Here is a 15,621-nt window from a genome sequence, read left to right as displayed (position 1 = left end):
TAAATATTGTCATACATATACTGGGACACACACACATTCAAAAATGAACAAGTGAATAAAAATTTATTGAAGCCTTTTGGAGATTCTTATCTCAGCTTTTTGGGAAAAATCAGATTTGGCATTTTTATTTCTTCCCTGCTGCCACAGAGATTTTTTTTTTTTTTTTTTGTTATTAAAAAAGCTGCAGTGTGGCAGCTGACAGAACGGCAGGTCAGACTGTGCTTGCTGGAAAAGATTTTAAAAAGTATTGCGGGCAAAAATTAACTTGTTTTGTTCCCTCCGCCACTTTTAGTGGCGCCGACTCAAAGTTCTTCTCTGCCTTTGCACAAAACACTCCAATTCTTGCGGAACACACGTGTATTTCCCGCCCCAGAAAAAGAATTTGGGATAATATGAGAACATTCTGTGTCTGCAAATTGCAAATACCAGTCATGTGCTAATTTTCACCATCACGCTATTATCTGAGACCAATCCCTTTGCTAATAAGTGTGTTTACTCATGGTGGCGTGCATCGTCTTTGTTTATCAAACCAGTGATGTCTATGTCAGACACTGTGCTTTTATTAATTTTTTTATGCGAACACAGTGTTTATGAGTTTGCCCTCAGGGCCGCGTTTCCTCAATAATGATGTTCTAGCTTTAGCTTTACGTGTTCTGTTGACAGACGAAAAACCGCAGGCAGTAAATATGTAAATGGCCTCTATTTATATGGCGCCTTGAGCGATACTCGTAGTGCTTTACAATATTCCCCCGCTCGGTGCACGGCGAAGGCTGAGGCGGGACTCGATGTGGCAGCCCGAAAACACCCTCGGGGTCCGTTCAACAGTCCCTCCGAAACCATTCCGGACTAGTCTGTTTGGATTCGGAGCTTTTTCTAGATTTTTCTGGAGTTATTATATTCCCCTTTTTTTTTCTTGTTCAAATATGTGTAGAGCAGCTTGTTGTGTTTGACGGCAACTGTTCTGTCACTTTTATTTTTTTTATTATCATTTTTACTTTAACCAGTTTGTCACTTTTATTTGTTTTTATTTTCATTGATTCTTTTCAATCTGTATTACATGTATACGTCTGTATGTTGTCCTTGATTATCAGGTAAGGCACCTGAAATAAAATGCATTATCATTATTAGTATTATTTTGCTGATGCAATTTTTGTCTTGAGTGAGGCGTCATTGACAACAATAAAGCTACAAAAAAAATAAAAGGAAAATTAGAACAGCTACAGGTATTTTGCAGCATTGCACAATCCAATCAACTGATCAACTCAATATTGATAATATTGAGTTATATATGTATTGTATATATAATACATATATAATACAGACTATTTTTGGACATGCTCCTTGAACAGCCTCTCTGCGCAGCTGTGGTCAGTTATAAGTCGCAAGAGTTTTTTTCCTTATTCTAGGTTCCAGGAAGTTGATATAATTGGGTTTTTCTTTTCTCCGAACCCTGATGATGACTGCATTTTGGTCCTGTCAGGCAGGGGAGGGGGACCAGACAAAGGCAAAAATTGCAGTCGCACGACAACACCGGGGAGGACACCTTACCAAGCTACAAAGAAAGCGGATGATATACACAAACACCGGGACACAATGGCACGTAATGGCAGTCGGAGGGGAAAAAATAGCTGGAAGAATAGAGAAGGTCATGATAGACGAAGCTGCAGGAAATGCTTGAAACAGGACATGACCAATGTAAAACTTGAATTTTGAAGAATAAAATGAAAAATAGATATCGTAAACTCCTAATCTTAATCTGCAGAGGAAAAAAAAAAGAGAGGAGCCTGCAGCCTCAAGCCTCTAGATGGGTTCCAAGCCAGCATCCATTTCAAGAATAAACAGAATGCCATAGGATTTGAGTGGCTTTAACTGGAAAACAAAGAAAAAAAAGGGGGTGGGGGCTGAGAAATTAATCGATTGAAAACTCAAAAATGAGAGAAATACAGCTATGATGATATACAGATGAAGTATGACATTATACTTTTTAGAAGTCCTCAAGAGCCTGATATGTAAATGCTGCTAACTGTATCTCTACCCCTAACAGATATAATGAATTTGCGAATTTATTATAGAAGTGTATGCTTTTTTATTTATTTTTTGGTCACTGGATGTTTTTTTTTTTTTTTTTTTTTGAGAAAATAAAAACAAAATAATCAACTTTTTTTTTTTTCTTGAGTAATTCATGTCTTCACCCTTGACGTCCACCCAAATGGACACCCTCTGCCATCTGATGCATCCATAACCGCAACAACTATCAGAATCAGAAAGGAAGCGTTACCATCAGTCAAAGGACCCCGTATTTATGGATAGAATCGTACAACTGTATCATAGACTGTCCATTTGTACAAATAACTGTGCAACTAGAAGTATCTGTACATGTGTACAAAGGCCAGAGAGAAAACTGCATGTCGCTGTGGTGTGTTGAACATCTGTGGTTGAACATCTATGCAAATAAATTATGAGCTGAATGGCTTTGGGAAGGAAGGCTGCCTCCCCTTCTGGGTTTTGCAGCGGAGTCTGCGTCCTTAGGCGAGCCATTCAGATGCTGGGATCAATGACTTGGGATGGATCCTGAAGGATCCCATTAGCTGTCCAAATTAGTTGGCCGATGGTTTTAGAGCAGATGTTGGCGTTGCGCGACTGGTTGTTTCGGGGTGATCGAGGGGAACCAGCGAGAGAAGGAGACGGTCATGATGCCGTTAATGGAGGAGTGGTAAAACATGAGACAGTGCCCAGGTATCCTTCGCTGTTTCTACTGGCTTCCCCTGGATGGAGGTGGTGACCACCTCAGCCAGCTGCCTTTGTCTGCTGGAGAAAGTCACTACCTTGTTCTTGGTCTGACTGGCATTTAGCTGGAGGCAAGAGGCTTTGCACCAGTGCAGGAAGTCCTGGAGAGCTGAACCGCGGTGGACTGAGGAACCGGACAGCAGATTAGCGTCCATGTCTTGTTGAAGACACCGCGTTTGGCATCAACTTCTTATTTTTTAGAGTGAGCTGATATTTCGAGGGGTTAACCGGCTACCATCAATCGTTTTAGTTCACGCACCCACGTCATCGATATACATGCATGTGTCCTAATGGAGAAAAAACAAAAACAACACTGGTTTCTATATTAAAGCAATACACATGTATAGCATTTACGGAATAATTGTTTGTTTTGTTTTTTTCGTTATGTTCTGATTGACTGTAAAATGCAGATGTCTGGTATAAAGGAGGAAGAGCTTGAAATGGTTCAGCACCTTCTTGGCTATAATATGGAGCTGCAGGGTCTCTTTGTATCCATGTGCACTTTATACCTTTAGACCGTGAAGTCTGTTTACTGTTTAATTTGCACTCCGTAATCATTATTTTGTCAATTTCTTGGGATTATTAGAAACGTCTTCTTGATTCCTCTGCCTGTCCAGTACATGCGGATAAATTGACAGTAAAGCTGACTTTGACTTTTAACATGGGAAGGCGGAGCTGCTTCTGGATGGAAGCAGTGAGGAATATCTTAGCATGATCCAGAGGGTCAACTAAGGGTTCAGTATCTCCACTGATGTGAGCTTTTAGGATTCTCTCCATGGCCTTTATCGCCAGAGAGGTGAGAGCCAGGAGGTCCTTCAAGACCTTTGTGATCCCCTTCGATGGGATTCACTTATATCAGACACAGATGCTCAGACGGCAGGTTTTCCTCTTCTCAAGGAATCGTTTTCAGACCACAAATTCACACTGAAGATGTCACTTTTCACCACCATAGATTTATTTGTAAATTATTTTTCTTTTTTTTTTTTTCCCAATCATCCACCTACTTATTTAGGTTTAACCAAAGAGTCATACGGTACGATGGCGGTTCGCTGATTATTTTAGAAATCCGAGAAACAAACAAATAGGAAGTGAAGCGATTAAAACAGGAAATGACCTTTCCCGAGATCGTCTCGCGTCGTCTAAAAGATAGTCGATGGTAACCGGAGTGTACGCAACAAGAATTCACTCCGATGGAGTTTCACAGATCAGGGAGAGGAAATTAGGTTTTCTCAAGTGTGTAACAATGGGCAATTTTCAAATGTGCATGAATCACAGTGAAGTGTTAAATAGGTGGCATTTCTTAGCCCACCTAGTGATGCCATCCGTTAAGTTGTCACTTACGTTTACGCAAATCACAGCTCCAGAGTGAAACGGTTGAAGAATCTGCAAAATCTTTCACATATAAATTTCTTGTATGATATATCTGACTCCCATGGTCCAATTTATATTTGGACGTAGGCACAGTCTTGCGCAAGGTTGAGAAAATACCAATGCAATATCCAGTTATCAATTTACAGCATTCATGCATACATATAAGTATGCATGCAGTGCATGTAGTACACATGTATATTCTCATCCTGCACGTCTCTAATAGACATGCAGGGGGTTCCTCATATCCCGGCTTGATTTATTGGGTCACCACCAGCCGGTTGTTAATAATTTAGGAGAGGGGTTGTGCTCTAAAATAAGGTGAACCACTTAAATCTGAACCACAAAATGATGCTTTGCTCTGCAATCATTTGCTCCCTGTCAGTGGCCAACAGGGCACCGAGGCAAAGTCTTCAGGGGGGCCCCCCACCCCCACCCCTTCCCGCCCCAGCGCAGCTTCTTGCTTACCGGCCGAGAGGTATGCTGCAGCAGAGAGCCGCGGTATAATAAGAGGAAAAACAGCCATACATCAAATTCTCTCACCGGAGCCCTGGGTAATCAGCTGGGGGTTGATTGTGATGAAAAGCACAGGGTTAGAGTCTCTAGAAATAGATGAAACGGCTTCTTTTTTTTTTTTTTTTAATTCAGGACAGAGACCAATAGAAAAAAGAAATTGGAGCTGCAAGAGTCATTACCTGCGGAGCATCTGTATCGAAGACTTAAACTAATGTGCTCCTGGAGGTCACAACACAGATAGCGGAGAGCGATGTAGGCCGTGTTTAGTTTGTAAACACACGTCTTCGCCAAAGTGTTTTCTGATTCTCCGGGGACGGGTATTTCAGGATAAAGTACTCCACGGCCAACATTGTAGCAGACAAGTGTCCGAATTATCGGACCTGATTCTGAAGGATATCTGGGACTTCTGGAAGAAGGATCACACTGACTTTGACAAAGCCTCCGCTTATATTTCCGACATGTTTATTTATTTGCCGCGCCACAGAGGGACAACACTGAGTACTCGCCGGCAGCTGAAATTATGCAGCCGGAATACAAAGTCTGTTACCAGGGGGACGAAATTGCCAATATCCTGCAAACAATTAACTGCAACAAATACACTTTTTTATGTAATCCTGTTAACAAACATATGGTGGGTGTGAGAAAGGCTGTGAAAACTTTGAAATAAAAGAAATGAGGATAATGTTAATTTTGGACGTTGTAATTAGTGATCGCTCCTGAGGCGGGAATCCCTGTGAGAGGGCGGAGGGAAGGAAGTGGGAGATTTTAGAAAGCCAAACGCAGACGCCGTGACCCATCTTTATAATGCAATCCCCTTGACAACAATGATGGCGTCACAGTTAATTCGGTGATTGTTTAAATAGAAGCCTCTTTTGCAGCCTCCTCTAAAGAGATGATCAAATTTATCCATGAACTTCCCGTGGAAACGCTCCAGGGGAAGATGACGCAAAGTATTTTTTTTTTTTTTTCCATTTTCCTTTCTCGTTTGACATTCATCCTCACCCCTTTCGTCCTCCCCAGCCAGTAAGCTTCTGTCCGCAGGGCTTAAGATTCGCAGTTCCAGAGGTCACTTGTGTCTGAGAGAGGTTGTACAAAGAGCAGCCGGACTCGGAGGTGTTCCGACCCATCGAGCTACCGTCTCGGGTTGTGACTAATTAATGGGCAATGTAACACAAATGTATCACCTATCCCTTTTTTCGCAAAGGTCATGGTGTCCCTTTGTTGGTTGACTCAAATTCCTTTAACGACCATTAAAACAACATTTAGCTGGGCTTCGGATTCAGAGTAAATGTCTCCAATCACTAGAATTTAGGGATCTCTTCAGCGGTGCAGCCTCTGTCTCCTAGCAGTAATGCAATTAAAACCTTTGAAAAACGTCACAAACTTTTCACTTTCTGGACTTTCTTTTTTTTTTTTTTTTTGCTTCTCACGCAACAAAAAAAAAAAGGTGAAAATATGCTTTTACATCTACCCACTTCTACTTGAGGCATCTCAAATGAAGAAAAAAAAAAAAAAAAGAGTGAATTGTTAATTACGCTGTAAGGCACCTAGTTTTCTCATCTACCATATAGGTGATTTCATTTTCACCTGTATTTACTTATTTATCCATGCATTCATTTCATTGTAGTTTTCATTTTTTTAGTCATATATACACACACATATTCTCTCTAAATGTTTTTCCTTAAATGGAGATGTGACAGGATGCAGCCATTAGACCAGCCAATGGTTTTATCGCCTTTTCCACTGAAGTGCAGTCATCAATAGTGTTGGTGTTTTGTTGTCTTGTTGCAAATTTATTCGCATTTATCCAGGGTACAGCATTTTGGTTTGTTTTTTCCAACATGTAAACATCGCTTCATGTTATCACTCAAGTACTATCCAGTACTATCTGATTCGGATGACAGATTCCTATGAAAAGTTAAGAGGCGAACAAATATTGCAAATATAGCTGTCGATCAGCTGTCAGATTCCTCTTTTTGCTCTTACACACATACACACACACATACACACACATGCCTGCACCATGAACCATTACAGTTCAATTTGTGAATGAATTAATGAAAATAATTTAGTGTCAGAAAGCAAATCAGTGTCCAAAACATGCATAAACAAATAAACAAAAATGCATAAATAACAATTAAAAATGGAAAAAGAAGACATACTTCACTTTATTTGACTTGTTTTTAATATAGAGATTGCAAAAGTAATATCTGAATGAAATCGATATCTGAATGAAATCGGAGACAAAACTGAAAGGTTGGATAAATGTTGACTTCCAAGCAAATCTAGCGGCAGGTGCTGCGGATCCTCAGACAACATAGTTTTCCCTTTTCTTGCTTCGTGTGATTATAATGTTTTTTTAGCACTGGCAAGATACGACAAGAAGCAAAAATTGGCGCTAACTGCATAAAATGTATTTAGTTTTCTTATTCAAACACATTACCGCATCTGTCTGGTTGCCGCAGAGTCAATTAGTACGAACCCTTTTCAGTCTCAGCCTGCTCTTCAAGCCGGATGTAAGCAATGTGTTTTAATATGTGTATTTATTTCCTCTGCAGTTTAGTGCTTCGGTCTGGAAATGATGCATCTGTTAGCCAGCCGTAGAGAGCCCTGAAATATATGAAATGTTCCTGGCATTAGTCCTTACATTACTTAGGTACTCAGACAACACATGAACCCACTCACAAGACTAAGAATGTACTTGTGATTTCTATAAAGTAAAGAAGATTGTACATCTTCTCTATGTATTGCAATTTGAATCACCTTTTTTGTGAGATTATATATCATGAATGTATGCAAATGAAATGCAGCCTAGAAAATGATCCTGCAGAGAAGCAACTCTAATTAAAGCCAGTAATTCCAGTTTTATTTCAAGTTCTCTGATTTTTAGCTCCAGGATTCACCTTTGACAAGCAAACAGCTGTATCTGTGGATGTGCGTTGTCTGTTTTATTTTTATTTTGACTGTAGTGATAAAGGCTTGCGTAAAATGTTATGGAAAACACCTGCGCATACTATATGGATCTAGATTATTCCTCCATATGCCGATGATACTCTTGTCTCTCATTTTACCGCTAGCTTAGAGTGCCTCCTCTACACATCGACCCTGTGTTTGTATCAAAACACGGTTATTGGCCTTTCCCCAACTGCTATTTAGAAAATATTTTATCGGACTAACACACATCTTTCCCCCTTGATGTTTGTGTTGTGTGTCGGGTGGGTGCGTCATGACCCGTCGGCCGGTATATAAGGGGCCGTATTAGTCAGGGCTGAGTGTGTGAAGTAAGATAGAGGAAGCAAGTACGGTCCAGTGGTGGAAAATGAAGAAGAGATGCGCTGTTGAGAAGAGTAGGGATAAGGGGAGGAAGAAGAGAGTCGCAATAAGATGGAGTGGAATGAATCCCTCCTCCCCGCATCAACCCCCGCACCGACATTTCCATTAGAGCCACTTACATTAAATCACTGGAGTTGGGAGGCCTTTCTTCTCTCCACCTTTCTCCACAGGTCATCGATAAAGCCCTCGCTGCATCGCAACCATCTTCAGTGTTCTCATGAATTCCTAAAACCCCCGACTCTATGGTTGAATCCCATGATTGTCTTCTTTATCCTCTATTCTCTTCACCATTTTTATTGCTTGGCTTTTCTGAAACCGTGTACTTCAGAAAGCTGGGTATTTCCTGAGCGTACAGTCAAAGTACACACCTCTCAATCCCTGGATACAGGTCTTTAAACCAGACTTCTTTTCCAGGTGTAGTAAATATAGAATTTTGTCATTCAGTCTGCATTTGTGTACATTCTTGAAAAAGAGGGTCATGACCTACAGCTCAGTGTATTTAAATGAATCTCTTAAGTGGAAAAACGTCCAGGCCCAATTTATGACACAATGAGCAAATTATTTTCACTTTACATTTCACTGACACAGAGCAAACCTTTCCTTTTCCTTTCTTTCTAAAGACTAACATTTTTTTTTTCAGAAATATAAATGTGGAAGCAGAAAAACAAAGTAATTGCTGACTATTATAATTATTATAAGTGTTTTTTGTTATTTCTCCTACTGATATTGTTTTATTTGTTTATTCGTAGCATAGAAATAATATTAGTAATTAATCCCAATATTATATTAGTAAAAAATTGTTAATGTTCGCTCTATTTTCTGCTACTTTTTCCTCATGATTTGAACACTGCCGTAATGTGGCTGAGTTATGGATGGGCTACCAAGCTTCATGCTACCAAAATACCTAGCCTCGTCTCACCACAAAACGCATACCTGTTATTCAGACTAGTGAGAAACTAAGGAAGTGTGCGATGGAGGAATTCTGTGACTCTGTTGGAACAAAACAATTGATGCAATTTAAAATGCCGCATGAAACTGGCCGTTCTACGAAATCCAGCAATTAGTTTCATTTCGATTGCTTGGCTTTCCTCAGCCGTACCAAGATTGATTTTGGACAGCAAAAGGGAGTGTTTCCCTTCGATCAGTCCGGATCAAAAGTCGCTCTTGAGTCACTTTACTACAATAAAAAAAATAAAGAAAAAAATCAGGATAGCCTCTCTGTGGAGTTCCTGGTTGGATAGTATCAAACGGGCAAAGAGGACTTCACAGAAATATAAAAAAAGTTTACTGATGGAGAAGAGAAATGCATGGGAGATTATTTTGGATGAAGGGAATAGTCAAGTGTGAAGTGAAAACCAAAGAAAATGTGTGTGTGTGTGTGTCTGTGTGTGTGTGTGTGTGTGTGTGTGTTTGTGTGTGTGTGTGTGTGTGTGTGTGTGTGTGTGTGTGCGCACTGCTTTGATTTGTTTTATGACTACTTTTGAATGTATTGGAGGGAAACTGTGATTAGATTAATTCCAACTGCGCTCTATTTTCCAATATGGCCAAATGCTCAACGTCCATGTTGGCTTTGTCCAGTGGAGTTTGTGTCTTCTGCGCTGATAATAACAATACCTCACTCCACAGTATTAAGACATTTTCAATAATGTGTTATTTTAATTGCCTTCAGGAAATTCAAAGGACTTTCAATAGCTAAAAACATCTTAAGAACAAGAAGTCAACCATTTGTTCCTTGTAAAGTGCAATGCCGGTAAACTGCCCTGACATTTGCTTTGACAATTTTTTCATTCTTTTTTCCATTTCTATTATTTATGTGTAAAAATGATAAAAATCGGACTCTGCCAGCCGCCCAAATACACGTTGGAGCTCCTGTGGCTGTGAGAATGTTTATGAGTTTGCCACAAAACTGTAGTTATTTATTTATCGATTCTCCCCACAGGGAGGCAGCCATCAAATCGGGAACAACAGTGTGAAATGATGAAACCCAAGATGAAGTCAGATATCTTCTTCTTTAAGCCTTTCTACAATATTTAAGTAATAAAAACAATAGAACGATTTTGACAGGAGGTACGCTCATCGGGATCCTTTTTTCTTAGAATGTGTAAAAAATGCAATCGATGAATCAATGCTTTATACATCTGGGGTGTCCTCAACTTATTTCAGAAATTCAGCCCTACAGCACAACTTAACATGATCTTTCCACAAAGTCCGAACCCGAGTACTGCACATGGGTATATTACATACTAATCTGGAACATAAAAATGCTGTACAGTAAAAATAAATTAGCAAAGGACTCATTCCTGTGAGCCATAATGAAGGGCAGAGAGTTTCCAAAACAAAGCAAAAGTGTCACCTTCCAACATGGCAAACAATCCACAAATGTAAACAAAGCTGTCTCCCTTGTAAAGAGCCGGGTGACGACATGTTTGTCGTTTTCACTCATCAACTATGTCCCGCACAAAATTAGTTTTATCGCAAACAACCGACATCAGAACGACAGAACAAGACCTTCTCAATGAATTTGTGGGTAGCCTAGAAATGCCATACTAATATATATATATATATATATATATATATATATACACTAATACCCTATGGAGTACCACCAATTTGCATGGTATTACATATTATTTATCTACATTTAAATGAAATTGAACACACAGGACAATAAGCACTTTTGAGGAGGTTTATATATGCATGTATGTATATATATAATTTTTTTTATTTTTTATTTTTTTGCTCAGGTAGCTGTGGTATCATGCTCGTTTCTTTTTCTCTCACCCTCGTTGCTGTGTTTCAGCATTAGATGAAGTGACCCTTCACTCGGATGAGGTCTTCCTCTTTTCTTTTTTTCTTTTTTTTTCTGCAAAGAGGAGGATAATCAAAGGCAAAGAAAGGGATTAGTGAGGAGTGACACAAACCTGGGGAGATAAAGAGGAGAGGCTTAGGCAGACCGGCAGAAAGGATTGGCTGATAGTGTTGATTCATGAGAGAGCATTTTCACTGTAGCCGCAGGTGGACTGTTGAAATAAATAAAAAAAATAAAAACATATTTACACATATTTTATTAATGCTTTCTTTTCCTCACAAATCTCTCCCCCTCTGATATTCTGCCTAAATCTTTACTCATCTGTGACAAGCGCATCACAAAGTAAGTCAATACATGAAGGAGACCAGGCAGAAAATAATCAAAATAAGATCTAAATATATAGAGCTATCTAACTCTGTACAATCCCATGGGTACACCTGATTCATTAGAAAGAACATATTTGGATACACACCCACGCTGTAAAAACCATACTGAAGAAAAATAGATAAATAAAATAATTACATAATAAATTGATTGTCGAATTATGGGGATTTTTCCCAAATCAACCACATGATGGCAACAAAATGCACATATCTTCTATCATTTCACAATTATCTTCATTCTTCAAATTTTCAAAAAATAATTTCTGTTTCTTGACTGTTAAATCAGTTTTCAGCATTTAAGACTAATGTATCTTTAATTTTTGAATTTTTCGATTAATAAAACGTATTTGTCTGATTTCAAATACATCATTACTCTTGAGACACCTTCCCTGGCAAGTTGGGTCTCCTTCAGTTGGACCATGCGTAAGATATCAAGATAGGGTTTTAGTCAATATAGCTTCCTAACATCAAGAGCCTCTTTGATCCAATCTCATCAACAGCGAGTCCCATCCCATTGATGGGGAATTCTTTATTTTCTCAATAATCCCCACCGTAGAAGGCTTGACAGAGTCCTCCATCTTTGCCTCTTCTGTGCAGGTCATGCCACTCGGGATTAAGAGTTCTTTGAAGTGGTCTCTTACTTGCCCGAGGATGATCCTGGACAAGGTTAACAGGTCTCCTCCATCACTGTAAAATAAAATCCGGGTGAGGCCCCACTTCCCTCATCTGTCTTGATAAGATTATTCGATTTACCTTTAGGCCATCGGTCGGTCACCATCCCCTCTTCAAACTCCTCCTGCCACTGAAGGCGCTACTGTGCTATCTCTAGTACCTATTAGCATTTTCATCCAAAGGAGATTCCTGCTCAAACAAGGCCTCCTTCCAGGAGTTAGGGTGACCTTCTGACCACTTCTCCGAGAAAGCCGCTTCCAGGGGCGATCACCTGAACACGGTCGGAATCCGAAATCCCGAACCTGGCCTTTCTGATCTTCCCGCAGTCTTTGGGGATCGGTTGTCTTCTGTCTGTCCAGGAACCTGACGACTTGGTTTCCATTGAGGCTCCTCTGATACCCCTTTCGAGTCACCAACCAAGTCAAGAGATTCCTGTTGGGAACTCCAGAATCAAAAAAAAAAAAAAACAAGCAGCAAACATGTAGGCCTCTTCAGTCCACAAAAAGTGACTTGATGCTCCAAATAGCCAATCTGCAGAGTTCTGAATTGTTCTTTGCTTAGACCTTTACCATGGTGCTTAGAGAAGCACTCAAAATCTATTATCTTCTCACCAAATTTAATATAATCAACCTCCAACCAATATGGATTTATTGTAATTCTGAGCACTGTTGACAAGGTCACACTGGAAGGACAAGAAGCTACATTCGGACGCCATTACGTTGCCCAATCTGTGACAATCCCTTGTTTTCGCACTGCTTCCAGATGTTCTTTTTGAAGGGATATAGATATAGACTGCAGGGTTTTTCATGTATTGGCTTTTAAATCGTGTGTTGGTCAAAACTGAGGGTTTGATTAACAGGAAACACTATGGCATGACTTGCCGTCACATCAATGTCTGGTCGACAATGCCATAACAATTGATCTCCGCCCACTCCTTGCCTGGCCCAAATCTCTTGATGGTCAGTTCAGTGATATAAGATTACAAAAAAAAAAAAAGGAAGAAGTTTTTATTTCAGTTCCCGAACAAAGCATTCTGTTTCAACCCTGATCATTAGAAGATCGTAAAAGAACATAATACATTATATTGTAGGAGTCCCACCACCATCTCACGTTTCTGTTCTTAATCGCCTATGGACCCAATGATGTCAAACCAGCCGTTTGAATCGAGCTACACTTATAAAACCCAGATTAAATACTGGTAAAATACTTATCCAACAAAAAGCAGATAACCATTGTGGTTTTCAAGTGTTACTCCACACAAGATAGTGGAGCGTAGATGGGCACACTTGGGGTTAAAATGGACTTTTTCAAATGGACTATTTAATATTGTATTTGAGTTTAAGTAAATTCTGTGTCTATATGTGTTATAATGCATCTGTATACAAGAAGAGTTACTTCTAATAATATGTTAGTATAATTTAGAATTAGACCATTTGCATTGACTCATGTGACAGTACATTTTCTGTGAATTTCACTTTGCAAATATATTCAGAGCAAGCAAAGACTAACAGCTACTGCAGCCATATTGTCATTGCTTAAATTACGGTATTACGGTATTATCCCACCCGCTGCTCTCAAATGGAGCAATTCAAGACTAGAGATACAGTGTGCAAAATGTACTGCTCCAAACAAAAGCCAAATTGAGGATGATTATAATAATGGAAGTCTCTGAAAGCATAAAATGAGAATGAAATAATTCCAGATATATTATTTGTATTCCTGCAGTTGCATTAAGTTCATCCAAGAATGTACTTTAAAGTTGTTTTTTTTTTTTTTTTCCTTATGTATTTTCTTATGTATTTTCTTATGGATGGGTGGATAGACTTTTGATTGAATTTTCCAGAGGTAATTTTCCGTGAGCCTACAGAGGGACAGATGACAACAGGAAGTTAAAATTTTCAACTTACATGAAATTCAAAGTAGCAGGGCATCCATACACCATGTCTTTAGCATTAAGAAGCTACAGTTGCAAAAATGTACATCATCAATCATAATATTAGCACAATTTTGCATAATCTGCTTTGGCCCAATTCATCCCACTGCTTTTTCCAACTTTTTCCAACTTGCTGAAGTTGGGTTGTTTGACAGCAGTAGAACCAGGAGAAATAATGTCACTTGCTCTATGGAATGTATCGGTTGGAGGACGAAAGCTCTCAGAGGTGATTGTTGTTTGCTGTTTTCATTTGCTGGTTCTGAAGAACAGTCGTCAGAGCGTCTAGGGCTCTTCACTCAACCCATTGAGAAATAACCACTGACGATTCACAGTTATTACATGTGGAGGGTCCTACATTTGGGGTTAAGCTGCGGTTCAGATTGTGTACGGCTGTGTTTATCCTTCTGCAGTATAATGGATCCGGTATTTAAAACGTATAAATTAATTCAGTTTGTTCAAGTCGCTTACCAGGGTAAACAAACTGAAATTTTTGAAGTGCATACATCAGGATTATGAAATAGGTCTTTAATATTATGACGCTGTGAACAGTTTGAGTCAGTCGAATTGTCATTCTGGATGCGTGCCTTTCTTTCTCCAATTTACAGTCAGGACATTTTCAAATGACTCAACTACAATGAACAGTGTGTCATCATGCTGGGCTCCGTGATGTTCTATGCACGGATGTATGAAAGAACTTGTTGAAAATCAAATCAAATTACTAATTGTGTGTGTTTGTGTGTGGGTGATAGTAATAATAAGAAAAAGAAAAGAAAAAGTTTAATATATTTTTCCTCTAACTAGGTCTGCAAACTCATTATTTCCAATCCACTTCAATTTTTTTTTTTCTTAAAAATCCTGTACTTGTGCGGAGGACATTTCCGACAATGAGCTTTAGCAATAATGTGAGCGCATCATCTCTGACTCATGATTTAGCCTATTGGTTGGAGGCTGCCACTCATCAAGGGACGCAGGGCTGCTGCCCATTACATTACAATCAGTAAGGATTATAGAAGCGATCGTTCCAATCCTACTGGTGACTTGGTTGTCACTATGTCTGCCTTTGTTTCTCCCACGCCATCTTTCCTTACCTCCATGCTTCTTCTTTCTTTCTAAGCTCTTTACGGGGGCTGCATCTCATTTTGGTCTTGAGTCTGTACAGAGGCTGCATCTCATCGTCCTTTCACTGCTGCCTTGCTTTTCTATACTCATTCTGTTTCCTCTTTCTCCGTTGGAACATGCCAGCATCCTCCTGCCGGGCTCCTGCTCCCGGACTCGGTCACCTCTTCAAGTTTTGAAAGCCGACGCTCCTCAAACTGGCCCCCTGTTCCATCCGGACCTGTCTTTGAGTCATTTTTTTTTGGATGCCGGTGCTCCCCCGACCGGGCCCTCTCTTTGAGACTTGAATGCTGGCACTATCCCGCCTGCCTTCTGGTCCTGCCGGGGCCCCTTTTTGTGTTTCTGGAAGCCGACCCTCTCCAGCCTGGCCTCCCGGTCCCAACTGGGCGACTCCTCCAGTTTTTCTGGATGCAGGCGCTCTCCCACCTGGCCTGCCGGTACTGACTGGCCCGCCTTCTTTGAGTTTTGCATGCCGTCACTCACCCACCCACCCGGCCTCCCAGTCCTGAGTGAGCCAGCACCCTCCAGCCTGGCCTTCCGGTACCTACCGGGCCCCTCTTCGAGTTTTTTGGATGCCAGCACTCTCCCGCCAGGCCTACCGGTCCCGACTGGGCGCCTCCTCGATGATAGCGCTCTCCGCCTGGCCTCCCAGTCTCGACTGGGCCAGCGCCCTCCCACCTGGCCATGTGGCCTTGACCGGGCCT

This window comes from Fistularia commersonii, chromosome 3 (assembly GCF_037954325.1).
Source record: "Fistularia commersonii isolate RoL2024-O1a breed Wild chromosome 3, RoL_Fcom_v1.0, whole genome shotgun sequence".
Classification (NCBI taxonomy): domain Eukaryota; kingdom Metazoa; phylum Chordata; class Actinopteri; order Syngnathiformes; family Fistulariidae; genus Fistularia; species Fistularia commersonii.
Note: the sequence above shows the minus strand (reverse complement) of the source record.